Source organism: Ovis aries, chromosome X, assembly GCF_016772045.2.
Source record: "Ovis aries strain OAR_USU_Benz2616 breed Rambouillet chromosome X, ARS-UI_Ramb_v3.0, whole genome shotgun sequence".
NCBI lineage: Eukaryota > Metazoa > Chordata > Mammalia > Artiodactyla > Bovidae > Ovis > Ovis aries.
Window position 1 is genome coordinate 123,229,564 of NC_056080.1, and position 9,923 is coordinate 123,239,486.

The window sequence follows — 9,923 nt, forward strand, 5'->3', positions numbered from 1 at the left end:
GCAAACTCCAATAACTCAATAACAAAAACACAAACAATTTGAACAATTTCAAAAAGAAATATATATGCCAAGTAAAGAAGCACATGGAAAAGTGTTAAACATAATTATAGGGAAATGCAAATTAAAACCACAAGATAACACTTATTACCAAACCCATCAGAATGGCTAAAATCACAAAGACCAATACCACCAAATATTGATGAGGATGAAAAACAACTAGAATTCTCATATGTTGCTGATGAGAGAACAAAATGGTACAGTCATTTCAAGAAAATGTCCTGCATTTCCGTACCAGTCATATATATAACTTATGATCCAGCAATTCCAGGAAAAATGAAAACAAATGCTCACAAGACGACTTGTACAAAAATGTTCATAGCAACTTCATTCATATCTAAAAACTGGAAATGGCCCAGGTATCCACCAACAGGAGAATAAATAAATAAACAACGGCTTTTGTGTACAATGAAATGCTGCCCAGCAATAAAAAGAACTATACACACACACCATGAATGAATTCCAAATACCTATGCTAAAGAAGTCTTACACAAAGGAGTGCATGCTCTGATACATTTACATACACTTTGAAAAACAAACTATGATAGGAGAAAAATCAGAGGAAACAGTGGTTGCCTAGGGGACTGGGATGGGTGAAGCAGTGATTGGGAAGGAGCCAGAATTTTCTGGAGTGATGAAAATATTATCTTGATAAAGGCCTGGATTTCACAGATGTGTGATTTGTAAAAAGTTCATTGTATCAAACACTTTAAGATTTGCGCATCTCATTACATGTAAACTTTTTTTTTCTGAAAAGAACCTTACAAAAAAAATGAACCTTTAACACATACTAAACTGTAGTTAACAATATGTATGCTTAAATGTTTAGTGGGGAAATGTATTTAAGTCTGCAACTTTCTTTGTAATTATCAAAAAATAGGATTTATAGATGGGTACATAAAAAGGTAAGTGTAGTAAAATGTTAATTATATAATCTAGGTGGTGAATATATACATGTACACTGCACAATTATTTCAACTTTTCTGTCTAAAATTTTCAATAATAAAATGCTGGAAAAAATAAGCAGCAATTGAAGAGAAGAACTAGGTTAATAAAAGCCAAATCTACACCATGCTTCAAAACATTCTAAACAATTAGGAGGAAGAAAATTTCTTGAATAATTGAAGCTATTTAAGCAAAGTTAAAAGAGAGAAAGAAAACTAAAAGTTCAACTGCTGATGCAACCAAAACAGCTGAATAGAATTTTTTTTTTTTGGTAGGGATACATGTGGTAGAACTTTTATTGTGGTAAGAACACATATCATGATATTTCCCTCTTAGTATTTTTAAGTGTACAATACAGTTTTGTCATCTATAGGCAGATGTCATAGAGCAGATCTCTGTAACTTGCATTACAGAAATTTACCAAGAAAAAAAACTGTTACTCGGATCTGGTTAATACACTAGCAAAGAAATAAAACAGTTTAAGTCAAGAAATTTAATACCTTAGTATTATGGTAGAATTTTTTTCTATGATTCTGCAAATTATTTGAAAAACCTATATTAAATTTTTTAGAAAAAGCCATAAGATCTCCAAGAAAATGTTTACTAGTTGATTAGGAAAAGGGGCCTAACATCCATATAAAACCTATTATTAATATTTGGCATAAGAAAAAGAAATGCAAAAAGGCAAAATGGTTGTCTGAGGAAGCCTTACAAATAGCAGAGAAAAGAGAAGCTAAAGGCAAAGGAGAAAAGGAAACATAGACCCATTTGAATGCAGAGTTCCAAAGAATAGCAAGGAGAAATAAGAAAGCCTTCCACAGTGATCAATGCAAAGAAATAGAGGAAAACAACAGAATGGGAAAGACTAGAGATCTCTTCAAGAAAATTAGAGATACCAAGGGAACATTTCATGCAAAGATGGGCTCAATAAAGGACAGAAATGGTATGGACCTAACAGAAGCAGAAAATATTAAGAGGAGGTGGCAAGAATACACAGAACTATACAAAAAAGACCTTCACGACTCAAATAACCACGATGGTGTGATCACTCACCTAGAGCCAGACATCCTGGAATGCGAAGTCAAGCAGGCCTTAGGAAGCATCACTACAAAGTTAGTGGAGGTGATGGAATTCCAGTTGAGCTATTTCAAATCCTGGAAGATGATGCTATGAAAGTGTTGCACTCAATATGCCAGCAAATTTGGAAAACTCAGCAGTGGCCACAGGACTGGAAAAGGTGTTTTCATTCCAATTCCAAAAAAAGGCAATGCCAAAGAATGCTCAAACTACTGCACAATTGCACTCATCTCACATGCTAGCAAAGTAATGCTCAAAATTCTCCAAGCCAGGCTTCAACACTATGTGAACAGTGAACTTCCAGATGTTCAAGCTGGTTTTAGAAAAGGCAGAGGAACCAGAGATCAAATTGCCAACGTCCACTGGATCATGGAAAAAGCAAGAGAGTTCCAGAAAAACACCTATTTCTGCTTTATTGACTCTACCAAAGCCTTTGACTGTGTGGATGACAACAAACTGTGGAAAATTCTTAAATAGATGGGAATACCAGACTACCTTATCTGCTCCCTAGAAATCTGTATGCAGGTCAAGAAGTAACAGTTAGAACTAGACACAGAACAACAGACTGGCTCCAAATTGGGAAAGGAGTATGTCAGAGCTGTATACTGTCACCCCGCTTAACTTATATGCAGAATACATCACACAAAATGTCAGCTTGGATGAAGCACAAGCTAGAATCAAGACTCCCAGGAGAAATATCAATAATCTCATATACGCAGATGACACCACCCTTACAGCAGAAAGCAAAGAAGAACTAAAGCACCTCTTGATGAAAGTGAAAGAGAAGAGTGAAAAAGTTGGCTTAAAACTCAACATTCAAAAAACTAAGATCATGGCATCTGATCCCATCACTTCATGGCAAACAGACCAGGAAACAATGGAAACAATGATAGATTTTGGGGGGCTCAAAAATCACTGCAGATGGTGACTACAGCCATGAAATTAAAAGATGCTTGCTCCTTGGAAGAAAAACAGTGATAAATCTAGACAGCATATTAAAAAGCAGAGACATTATTTTGCCGATAAAGGTCCATCTAGTCAAAGCTATGGTTTTTCCAGTGGTCAGATATGGATGTGAGAGTTGGGACTATAAAGAAAGTTGAGCACTGAAGAATTGATGCTTTTGAACTGTGGTGTTGGAGAAGACTCTTGAGAGTCCCTTGGACTTCTAGATCAAACCAGTCAATCCTAAATGAAATTAACTTTGAATATTCATTGGAAGGGCTGATGCTGAAGATGAAATTCCAGTACTTTGACCGTCTGATGCAAAGAACTGACTCATTGGAAAAGACCCTGATGCTGGGAAAGATTGAGGGCAGGAGAAGGGGACAACAGAGGGTGAGATGGTTGGATGGGATCACTGACTCGATGGACATGAAGTTGAGCAAGTTCCGGGAGTTGGTGACGGACAGGGAAGCTTGGCATTCTGCAGTTCATGGAGTTGCAAAGAGTCGGACATGACTGAGTGACTGAACTACTATGACAGCATCTCTAAAATCTTGTTTCTTTTCAGGATTCAAGGCAAAATATTTAACAATTTGAACTTTGACTAACTGTATCATTCACTCTCTAGATGGTCAGTTTCCAAGGCAGTTTTTCTTCAACTAGTAAGACAGATTTCAACACAAAAGTAGAGAGAATAGAACAATGAACTCAAGTTTTAATAGTTACAAATGTGCAGCTTACCTTTCATCTTTAAACCCCATTCCCCAGATTATTTTGATGTGATATCCAAAATACTCTAAAGCAGTTTTACTGCTTTATGCTTTTATAGGTCTTAAAGCTTTTTTAGATGCTCTAAAGCAGTTTTAGTAACATGGTAGGTAGTTACCTAATCTCAGGTCCATCCTTTCCCAAAACTTTATCTCCCCATATACAGACATCCTACACATCCCTGGAAATCCCTTTGATAACTGAGGCAGGAGAGAAGACAAGTGTTTTAAATCAAGTTGCTCAAACTAAAATTTAACATTCTAGGTAAGATTGGGGAAACAAGAGGTTGCCTTTTGCTGTATGAGTTCTCCTGAATTTTCATTGTAAATGGAAATATAAATGGCTTCAAAGAGGTTTCCTGTAAAATGGACTAAGTCTGCCCCAGATTTAGAAAAATCTAGGTTAAGTTCACCTTCCTCCGATGGACCATTTCATTATTTATGGAGACTTATGTCTAAATTAAGTTCTGAATATATGCTGTTTGCGTTAAAATCATAATGTTTGTTTATACCTTTATTTCTAAAGCTAATTAAAAGGTTATGCCTTGTTTTAGGCTCTAAGGAAATGAAAGATGTTTTAAATTCACAAGTCTTGAATTTCACCAGCAAAACAGATTCAATCTTTTCATCTGCTGTTAATCAAGGCAGAAACCCACAATTAGTTTTAAGAATAAATATACACTGCATAAAAATGAATTCTAATGATTTTTCCTCACTATGGAAATGATACAGCTTTCTACTTCTGGTATAAATCAAATTTATCTCAGGAAAGGGGTGAAAGTAAAGGGTCCAGGACAAACCACAGTGCCTTTATATCCTCCTTACCCTAATAACTCTAAATGGATGAAATCCGGGTATAACAGCCAATAAAAGACAGGATGCCTTTTGTAACATTAATCATAACTAAAGAGGCGATATATAAAAAGTCTACCACAGTAGTAGACTTATGTTGTATATACTTATAAGTATACAACTTATGTTCCATATACTTATACATACTATATATACTATATATACACTATAATACTATATTTTATATATACTCTATATAATATATACACTTATATATACTATATGCTTACAATATGTTGATCAAATATACATCTTTTATTTTTGTTCAGTTGCTCAGTCATGTCCAACTCTTTGCAACCCCATGGACTGCAGCACGCCAGGCTTCCCTGTCCTTCGCTGTCTCTCAGAGCTTGCTCAAACTCATGTCCATTGAGTCAATGATACCATCCAACCATCTCATCCTCTGTTGCCCCCTTCTCCTCCTGCCAGCATCAGGATCTCTTCCAATGAGTCAGTTCTTCACATCAGGTGACCAAAGTATTGGAGTTTCAGCTTCAGCATCAGTCCTTCCAATGAATATTCAGGGTTGATTTCCTTTAGGACTGACTGGTTTGGATCTAGCAGTCCAAGGGACTCTCAAGAGTCTTCTCCAGCACCACAGTTTGTAAGCATCAATTCTTCAGTGCTCAGTCTTCTTTATGGTCCAACTCACACATGGTCCAACTCACACATGACTACTAGAAAAACCATAGCTTTGACTATACACACCTTTGTTGGCAAAATGATTTCTCTGCTTTTTAATATGCTGTCTTGGTTTATCGCTGCTTTTCTTCCAAGGAGCAAGTGTCTTTTAATTTCATGGCTGCAGTCACTGGACCCAGTGATTTTGGAACCCAAGAAAATAATGTCTGTCACTGTTTCCATTGTTTCCCCATCTATTTGCCATAAAGTGATGGGACCGGATGACATGATCTGAAAGTTTTAAATGTTGAGTTTTAAGCCAGCTTTTTCACTCTCTTTCACTTTCATAAAGAAGCTCTTCAGAGCCTCTTCACTTTCTGCTACCAGGGTTGTGTCATCTGCATATTAGAGGTTATAGGTATTTTTCCCACCAATCTTGATTCCAGCTTGTGCTTTATCTAGCCTGGCATTTCACATGTAATCTGCATATAAGTTAAATAAACAGGATGACAATATACAGTCTTGATGTACTCCTTTCCCAATTCTGAATCAGTTTATACAGCCTTGATATACTCCTTTCCCAATTTTGAGCCAGTATGTTGTTCCATATTCAGTTCTAACTTTTGCTTCTCGACCTGCATACAGGCTTCTCAGGAAGCAGGTAAGGTGGTCTGGTATTCTTGTCTCTTCAAGAATTTTTTTTTTACAATTTGTTGTAATCCACAGTTAAAAGTTTTAACATACTCAATGAAGCAGATGTTTTTCTAAAATTCTCATTTTTTTCTATGATCCAACGAATGTTGGCAATTTGATCTCTGGTTCTTCTGCCTTTTCTAAATCCAGTTTGTACATCAGGAAGTTCTCAGTTTATGCACTACTGAAGCCTAGCTTGAAGAATTTTGAGCATAAATTTACTAGTCTGTGAAATGAACATAATTGTATGGTAGTCTGGACATTCTTTGGCATTGCCCTTCTTTAGGACTGGAATGAAAACTGACCTTTTCCAGTCCTGTAGTCACTGCTGAGTTTTCCAATTTTGCTGGCATACTGAGTGCAGCCCTTTAATGGCATCATCTTTTAGGATTTGAAATAGCTCAGCAGGTATTCCATCACCTCCACTAACTTTGCTTGTAGTAATTCTTCCTAAGGCCCACTTGACTTCACATTCCAGGATGTCTGGCTCTAGTGAGTGGTCACACCATTGTGGTTTTCCAGGTTGAGATCTTTTTTGTATAGTTCTTCTGTGTATTCTTGCCACCTCTTCTTAATCTCTTCTGCTTCTGTTAGGTCTATATTAGCTTCTGTCCTTTGTTGTGTCCATCTTTGTATGAAACGTTCCCTTAGTATCTCTGATTTTCTTGAAGAGATCTCTAATCTTTCTCATTCTATTGTTTTCCTCTATTTCTTTGCATTGTTTACTTAAGCAGGCTTTCTTTTCTCTCCTTGCTATTCTTTGAAACTCTGCATTCAGATGGGTATACTTTTCCCTTTCGCTTCTTTTCTCAGCTATTTTTAAGACCTCTTCAGACAACCATTTTGCCTTTTTGCATTTCTTTCTCTCAGGGATGATTTTGTTCTTTGCCTCCTGTAAAATGTTATGAACCTCCATCCATAGTTTTTCAGGTACTCTATCAGATCTAACCCCTTGAATCTATTTGTCACTTCCACTGTATTATCATAAGGGATTTAATTGAGGTCATACCTGAATAGCCTAGTGGTTTCACCTACTTTCTTCAATTTAAGTCTGAATTTTGCAATAAGGAGCTGATGATCTGAGCCACAGTCAGCACTAGATCTTGTTTTTGATGACTGTATAGAGCTTGTCCATCTTCAGCTGCAAAGAATATAATCAATCTGATTTCAGTATTGACCATTTGGTGATACCCATGTGTAGAGTTGTCTCTTATGTTGTTGGAAGGGGTTGTTTACTATGACCGAGTTCTCTTGGCAAAACTGTTAGCCTTTGTCGTGCCTCATTTTGTGCTCCAAGTCCTAAGTTTGGAGTTATTATTATTATTACCAGAAAGACCTCTTCCTTTTTACCTGGAAGCTGCCTTCAAAACCCACTGCTGATTTCTGCAGCAGTACAGGTTACCTTCATTTCCCTGGTGGCTCAGATGGTAAAGAATCTGCCTGCAATGCATTAGACTCAGGTTCAATCCCTGGGTCAGGAAGATTCCCTGGAAGGAAATGGCAACCCACTCCAGTATTCTTGCCTGGAGAATCCCATGGACAGGGAAGCCACATGGGCTACAGTCCATGGGGTCACAAAGAGTGAGTGACTTTCACTTCACAGGTTACCTTCACTGTTCCAACTCCCAAAACAGTATAGGAGGGTCAGGGCACACTCCTTGATTATCTCTTAGGGAAGTCTGAATGTAAAGTATAAACTAGTGGACTATACTTGTATGACTTATAAACAGAGCATACATACCATACCATTGATTTCAATTCTGATAAAAACAATTAGGTTGATCTTGGGTTTCTAAGTTAATAACAAGTATTTCATTAAATTGCATTAAATTAGTAATGGAAATCAAGGCAAGGCAACAACCTACAAGTTTAAAATATAAACAAATTAACTGGAAGCCTAAGGCAAACATATTTATCTCAAAGTTTCATAATTTCTAGACCCACATTCTCAAGATACACTACAACCTTCTAAAACACTGCTTAGAAGCTAATTAGTGAACCATTGACAGTTGAAGATATAGGAAAATCACTTGCTATGAGCTATATACATTTCAGAAATGCTGCATATTTGAAAAACACTGGGGAGGGGTTGTTCTAGATTTGAAGCTTGATTATAATCAACATTTACTTAGAACAATCTGTAGGCTGCACAAATTGTGAACTCAGGAGGTTAGTAGAGAAAAGCTGATCAGGCACTACTGTCCATCTTTCTTTATTAAAGTTGTCAGATGCCAACATGCAGAGCAAGAATTTCTAAAGATTAAGGATGGAAAACCAACACACTACCAGTTCCATGTCTATTATGAAGCAGAAGCTTTAACTAGTACACTGACTGATTTGACACTATTATCAATTATCTAAAGAATAATATATTGAAGATAGGATATCCTCTTTGAATTGGATTCCATTCTAGTTTTTTCAACTGTTCAAGCCCTGAGTCTCAAATGGTTCTTTTTCCCTGGCGTATGGCTTAAGGTGGAAAAGAACAGAATGATTCACAAGCATAAATAACTTTTAAAGGAGGCAGTAAGTTTTGTGGCAACCAAATAGACGTTTGTAGGTGAGATAGAGCAGAGCATTGTGATGAATTACACCTCAGAAAATTAATGAATACAGAAAATTTTGTGGTCTTTGGGTAGGTGAAAGGGAGAAGGCAGAAAGGCTGATAAAATAAGTCTCACAGAAAGCTGAAGATAAGGTAGGTCTGGGGAGATACGAGGTAAATCTAAACAACTTAAAGATTCAACAGGGGCAGTCCTAAGACAGCAGAGGAAAAGGACAGGGAGACCACTTTCTCCCCCACAAATTCATCAAAAGATCATCTGAATGCTGGGCAAATTCCACAAAACAACTTCTGAATGCTAGCGGAGGACACCAGTCACCCAGAAAGGCAGTGCATTCTCTTCCAAAGAAGGTAGGACAAAATATAAAAGACAAAAATAGAGACAAAAGAGTTAGGGACCGAGACCCATCCCAGGGAGGGAGTTGTGAAGGAGAAGAAGTTTCCAAACATCAGGAAACCCTCTCACTGGCAGGTCTGTGGGGAGTTCTGGAATCTCAGAGGGTAACATAACCGGAAAGGAAAAAAAAAAAAAAACAACAATACAACAACAACTACAGAATATGTGCTTAATTGCAACTCCCAGCGGAGAAGTACCCCAATGCTCATGTCCACCAGCAGCAAGCGGGGGCTGAACAGGGAGGTACAGGTTGCATGCTTATGGTAAAGACTGGGCCTGAATGCCCTGAGGACAATCTGAGGGAGCTAACATGAGATAGCAACCCAAACTGTTGGTTAATCAGAGAGAGAAAAAAAAGGAGAGAGAAAACGTTCCTACACAAAGCTCTAACCTAAGGCACACCCTGGTCTGCTCACAAAACAAAGGATTGAGTGAATACCAGAGGAGAGCTAGCCAGCTGCAGATGGGCCCATTCCCCTGCTAGACGCAGAGAGGCAGGCAGGTGACAGCCAGAGGCAGAAGGCAAGGGGCAATCTCAGCCCCAAAGACAGATCCTCCACCAAATTGTGAGCAGGCTTCCAGTTGCTAAGCAAGTCTTCCTTGGATCCTGGATGGTTGACATCCACCAGGAGGTTCAAGGCTTGAGATCAGCTCCCCAGAGGAGACACATGGCATACCTGAGACGGTGCTCTCGTTGCACACCCAGGAAACCAAGCAGCTGGGACCTGGGAGGTGATAAGACACACCAAACACCTGGGACAGCGCACTTACCAAGCACCTGGTGCCTGAGCTGCTCGGACCTGGGAAGTGCACAAAACGAAGGCCCAACCGAGTCTGTGCCTTTGTGCAGTACCCAAGAACCTGAACCTGAGCAGCTTAGACCTGGGAAGTGGGAAAATGTCAAATGCCCCAACATTCGAATCACAGCAGAAGAAGAAGACAAAAAGAAAGCCCATGAGAAAATACTTGAGAGATAATAGTTGAAAACTTCCCTAAAATGGGGAAG